This window comes from Chrysochloris asiatica, unplaced genomic scaffold, assembly GCF_000296735.1.
Source record: "Chrysochloris asiatica unplaced genomic scaffold, ChrAsi1.0 scaffold00112, whole genome shotgun sequence".
Classification (NCBI taxonomy): Eukaryota; Metazoa; Chordata; class Mammalia; order Afrosoricida; family Chrysochloridae; genus Chrysochloris; species Chrysochloris asiatica.
The window spans coordinates 10,929,933-10,936,000 of NW_006408630.1; the positions used below are offsets into that span (position 1 = coordinate 10,929,933).

Sequence of the window (6,068 nt, forward strand, 5' to 3'; positions counted from 1 at the left end):
GCTCTAGTAGTGGTGTGGCACTGTAGGAAAATGAACTAGACCACAAGGTAGGTTTGAACCGCAAATTTGGTAGTTCAAACTTACTAGTTGCTCCTCAGAAACCCCATAGAGGGTCTCTATGAATCAGAACCAACTTGACAGCACTTAACAACAGTAACATTTGTGGTTTGTGGCTGAATTATATGAGTGAAGTGTGTTATAAAATACTTTATCCTATATGGTATCATTGATTAGAAGAAAAATTGCTTGCTTTAGGAGACTATAACATAATTTCAAAAATGAGTTCAAGTAAGGAGAAATGACATTTATTTGACTTAATTTAAAAATAAAAACTCAAGTCCATTATTAGGTTTACACAGAAATCCTAGCTTTAATGGGATAACATTTTGTTTTATTTATTTGGATAAAATTGCAGCTTGCTTTAGACTCAGACATTAATGGGTAATAATTACCTTTGGATAACTAGTTGTTGTTGTTTTTCGTGGTTCCAATTCATAGCAACCCCGTATAGAGTTTCTAAGTTAACCCTGACCACCAACCATGCAGTTCAAACAGAACTTGCAGTCTAGTGCAATAACCCTCAGTGCCACACCAGGACTCCTTGGGTAGCTAGTAGTAGGTAGTATAACATTACAATCTGGTGCCACTAAATCTCACACTTAATTGCAGCAATAAGAGTTGGAACACAAGTTGAAAACATAAAGAAATTACGATGAAGAAGAATCATCTGAACTCTAGCAAGAAGTTATAAGTATGGTGTTGCATGACAACATTAAAACAATAGCTGTGAAATTCATAGATGGAATTTTAAAGTGTATTTTAGATGTTGTTTTGTGTGTTATTGAGTCAGTTATGACTTAGTTATCCTTTATATGGTTTCCAATGAGTTTCTGTTGGGTTTGAACTGCTACCTTGAGGTTAGCAATCCAGTCCTTATCCTGCAGCTCCATAATAATAATGTTGTAAGCATGAAGATATGACATAAAAGATAACTACAGAGCTAAAAACAGGTCTTAACTTTTTTCTTTAACTTACGTATTATAAATATTAACATATCTAGTACAAGAAGCCCTAGTAGTATAGTGGGTTATATGGGGTAACTAATTGCAAGGTCTGCATTTCAAATGCACCAACTGTTCCAAGAGAAAAAGATGAGGCTGTTTGCTTCCATAAACATAAACATTCTTCGAAACCAAATGGAGTAGTTCTACTGTCTCAAACAGGAATGCTGTGAGTTGAAATCAACTCAATGGCAGTGGATTTGTTTTTGTTTTTTTAAAAAAATAATTATTTCTGTCAAATTGTTTATTCCATGATTGTAGGATGCCTAGGAAAGTTTGAGATATGCTATTGTTGTTGTTAGGGGCCATAAAGTCAATACCGACTCATAGCGACCCTATGTGCAACAGATGGAAACACTGCCTGGTCCTGGGCCAACCTCACAACGGTTGCTACAGTTGGTGTGAGACATAATTGCTTAAAAACGGACTATTTTTATTCATAATGAAGATATTCATATAAAAGTAGCATTATAAATACTGAATTTATAGTAAGTTGTCACCAATATTATTCAGAAACTAAAGCTATATCTATACTAATAGTATCTACTGTAGATACCTTTATAGTAGCTATAGATACCTTTAGGAGTCCTGGTGTGGCACTGTGGGTTAATGTGCCAGACTGCAAAGCCATCTGAACTGCAAGGTCAGTGGTTTAAGCTCACCATTTGCTCCTTGGAAACCCTATACAGGGTCATTATGGGTTGGATCTGACTCGATGGCACTTAACAACAACAACATAGATACCTTTAACTTTTATTTTATTAAAATACTGGGTAAAATCTCTCAAAAACAATATTTATTTCAGTTGTACTTCAAATCCTGCATAAAATATTCTGTAAGTGCCATTTCCTTGAATATTAAACAAATTTTGTTTTTTTCAGGTGTGGTGCTATAGGATAAGCACTAGACTGTTAATCACAAGGTTGACAGTTCAAACCCACCTCCTTGGAAATCCTATACAACAACAGCAATTACAACTCTATTTGGTTATGCTACAGATTAAAATGGTCCAATCCTGTTGGGCATGGGGTTGCCAGGAATTATAATTGACTTGATCACACTGGTTTGTTTGTTTTCAGTTTTTAACTTTATTTGATATATGCTTCAAAATGGTTAGATTTCCAGGAATTTTATTATAAACTTCATGTTTCCTTCTGTGCTAATGTTATATACACTTGTTCAGTAAGTTAGATATAACATTTAAAATCACTCTAGTCAGTCAAGATAGAATTATAATTATTATGGGTTGATGTTGTTATTATTGTTGTCTGCTGTTGAGTTGTTTCAGATTCATACTATCCCCATATAGGGTTTTTTAGAAGCAACTGGTTTGATTGAACCTTTGACCTCATGGTTAGGAGTCAAATTCTAATAACACATCACCACTTCAGGACTTCATAGACAGTTTAGTGAGATATAATTGAATGGAGAAAATAGTTAAATTTACTTTAAAAGAAAGGAAATTATCAACTGTAGCCACTACATTCTAAAAATTATAAACAGGATATGTGTTTAGATGGAAGTGATACTAATAGGAACAATGAGAAATTAGAGTGAACAATACAAGGTTTTATATATAAAAACTCCACCACTCCTCTGTCAGTTTGTAGTACAATGGTGATTTACATGTAGCTGTGACTCTGAAAGCTACGCCACTGGCATTTTAAATACCAGCAGGGTGACCCAAGGCAGACAGGTTTCACATGAACTTCCACAAGAAGATGGAATAGCAAGAAGGAGAGACAGCCTATATCAAAATAGCTAGTCCTAAAAAACATTATAAATAGTAGTGGAACACTGTCAGCACTAGAATATTGAATATTGAAACATGATGAAGAGCACCCTAATTTTGTCAGATATAGTGCCATAATATGAACCCATCAGGTTGGAAGGCACTCAAAATTTGTCTGGGAAAGTGTTGTATCCTCAAAGTAGCATTGACTGTGATGAAGCAAATGGACCTACATTTGTTGATGGAGCACAACTCAAAATGAGGAGAATCAGCTGTAAACATCCATTAATAATCAGAACATGGTATGTACGAAATATGAATCTAAGAAAATTGGAAATTGTTTAAAATGATATGGAACACATAAATATCAATATACTAGGCTTCAATATACTGAGCTGAAATGGACTAGCATTGTCCATTTGAATCTGACAATCACATTCCAAGATTGACAAATTGAAGAGAAATGACACTGTATTCATCATCAAAAAGAACATTTCGAGATCCATCTTTAAGTATAAAGCTGAGTTTGATAGGATACTATCCATGTGTCTATAAGGAAAACCAGTATATTTAACTATTATTCAAATTACGCACCAATCAATAAAGCCAGTGAAAATGAAATCAAAGAATCCTACTGACTTCTTCAGCCTGAAATTGACCAAACATGCAATCAAGATATGTTAATAATTACTGGCTATTTGAATGTAAACATTGGGAACAAATAGGAAGGATCAATAGTTGGAAAATGTGGCCAACTATAGGTGATAGAAATGATGCTGAAGATCGTATGACAGAATTTTATAAACCAATGATTTCTTCACCTCAAATACTTTTTTGAAACAACATAAAAGAGGACTATACACATGGACTTCCCCAGTTGGAATACAGAGGAGTCAAATTGATTACATTTATGGAAAGATGATGGAAAAGCTCCATATCATTAGCCAAAACAATGCCGCAGACTGACTGCAGAACAGACCATTAGTTTCTCATATGCAAGTTCAGGCTGAAACTGAAGAAAATTGAAATAAGTCCTCTAGAGCCAAAATATTATCTTGAAAATAACTCACCTGCATTTAGGGATCATCCGAAGAACAAATTTGATGAATTTGACACTAAATACCAAAGACCAGAAAAGTTATGGGATAACAACAAGGACATTATACAGGAAGAAAGCAAAAGGTCATTAAGAAGACAAGAAAGTAAAGAACAAATGAAGGTCACAAGAAACTCTGAGAGCCCCTCCAGCCCCGCCCCGCCCCATAGGCCAAGCCTCCTCCAATGGTGGCTCTGCCTGCCGCGAAGGCTCATCGGAAGAGATGGAGAACAATATGGCAGATGGCGAGGAGCTGGAGAAGAAAAGAATGAGAATAGAGAAGCTGCTGGCTAAGAAAATGGTTGTTGATGGTGGGTGTGGGGCACTGGAGACTGGGAAGGTCGCTGGAACCATGTAAAGAAGTTCCTCTAGTGATCTGGACCCTTCGCACACCCTGATTTCGAACTGAGTACTGAAGTCTCTTCAGTTTTTGTTGTTGTTTTGTGCCATGGAGTCGGTTCCGACTCATAGCGACCCTGTACAGGGCTTTTGAGGCTGTAAATCTTTACGGGAGCAGAATGCCTCATCTTTCTCCCGAGGAGCAGCTGGTAGCTTTTGTTAGATACATGTGAAGTTCTAGTCATTGGAGCTGGTGGCTTAGGATGTGAGCGCCTGAAGAATCTGGCATTGTTTGGTTTCAGGCAGATGCATGTCATAGACGTGGACATTAAGATATTTGCAATCTAAACAGGCAGTTTTTGTTTAGGCCTAAAGATGTTGGAGCTCTGGTAGCGTAGTGGTTACTAGTCGGGTTTCGAACCTCAAGGTCAGCGGATCGAAACTACCAGCGGTTCAGAGGGATAATGATGAGGCTTTCTGCTCCGGTAAAAAGATTTACAGCCTCCGAAACCCTATCCAGGATATCGCTATGGGTTGGAACCGACTCGACAGCACTTACAACAACAAAGATGTTGGAAGATCTAAGTTTGAAGTTGCTACAGAATTTCTAAATGACAGAATTCTTAATTGCAATGTAGTTCCACATTTCAACAAAATTCAGGGTTTTAAGGACACTTTCTATCGACAATTCCATATTGTTGTATGTGGACTGGACTCTATCGTTGCCAAAGATGGATAAATGGAATGCTGATATCTCTTCTAAATTATGAAGATGGTGTGGTGGATCCAAACTCCGTTGTCCCTCTTGTAGATGGAGGAATCCAAGGTTTTAAAGGGAATGCCAGAGTAATTCTGCCTTTGATGACTGTTTGTATTGAGTGCACACTGGAGCTTTATCGTCCTCAGCTTAATTTTCCCATGTGTATCAACGTGTCTATACCCAGGCTACCAGAACATTGTATTGAATATGTAAGAGTTTGGCAGTGGCCCAAAGCAGCCTTTTGGAGAAGAAATTCCATTAAATGGAGATGATCCTGATAATATTCAGTGGATTTTCCAGGAATCTCTGGAGAGAACATAGCAATATGATATTAGGGGCGTTACATATAGACTCATTCAAGTAGCTTCCACAAATGCAGTTATTGCAGCTGTATGTGCCACTGAGGTTTTAAAATAGCAACAAGTGCATACATTCCCCTTAATAATTACTTGGTATTCATTGAGGTAAATAGGCTATATACATACACATTTGAAGCTGAGAGAAAGGAAAACTGCCCAGCTTGTAGCCAGCTTCCTCAAAATATTCAGTTTTTGCCATCAGCTAAACTGCAGGAGGTTTTGGATTATCTAATAGTACTTATTTGCAAACGAAATCTCCAGCCATCACAGCCACATTAGAAGGGAAAAAATAGAACACTTTACTTACAGTCAGTAACTTCTATTGAAGAATGAACATGGCCAAATCTGTCCAAGACATTGAAAGAGTTGGGACTCATTGATGGACAAGAACTGGCAGTTGCTGATAACACACCACAATAGACTGTGATATTCAAATTTCATTTTACTTCTTAAGTAAAATAAACTTGTAAACGCATGGAAATACTATAGCTTGTGGATGCTAAAAAAAAATTGTCACTTTTTAGCTTCGTGGTGTGGCGCTAATGCGTCAGACTACAAAGTCATTTGAACTGCAAGGTCAGTGATTCAAGCTCACCAGCTGCTCCTTAGAAACCCTGTACAGGGTCACTATGGGTCAGAATCGACTCGATGGCACTTAACAATAACAACAACTACACACAGACATATATAGTGTGTTGTTGTTGTTATGTGCTGTGGAATT

The 6,068-nt window shown here is 37.1% G+C and overlaps 1 pseudogene; it reads left to right on the forward strand.

The window, feature by feature from the left end:
• Positions 1-4,124: 4,124 nt before the first annotated feature.
• Positions 4,125-5,800, forward strand: LOC102830492 (annotated as a pseudogene).
• Positions 5,801-6,068: the final 268 nt, after the last annotated feature.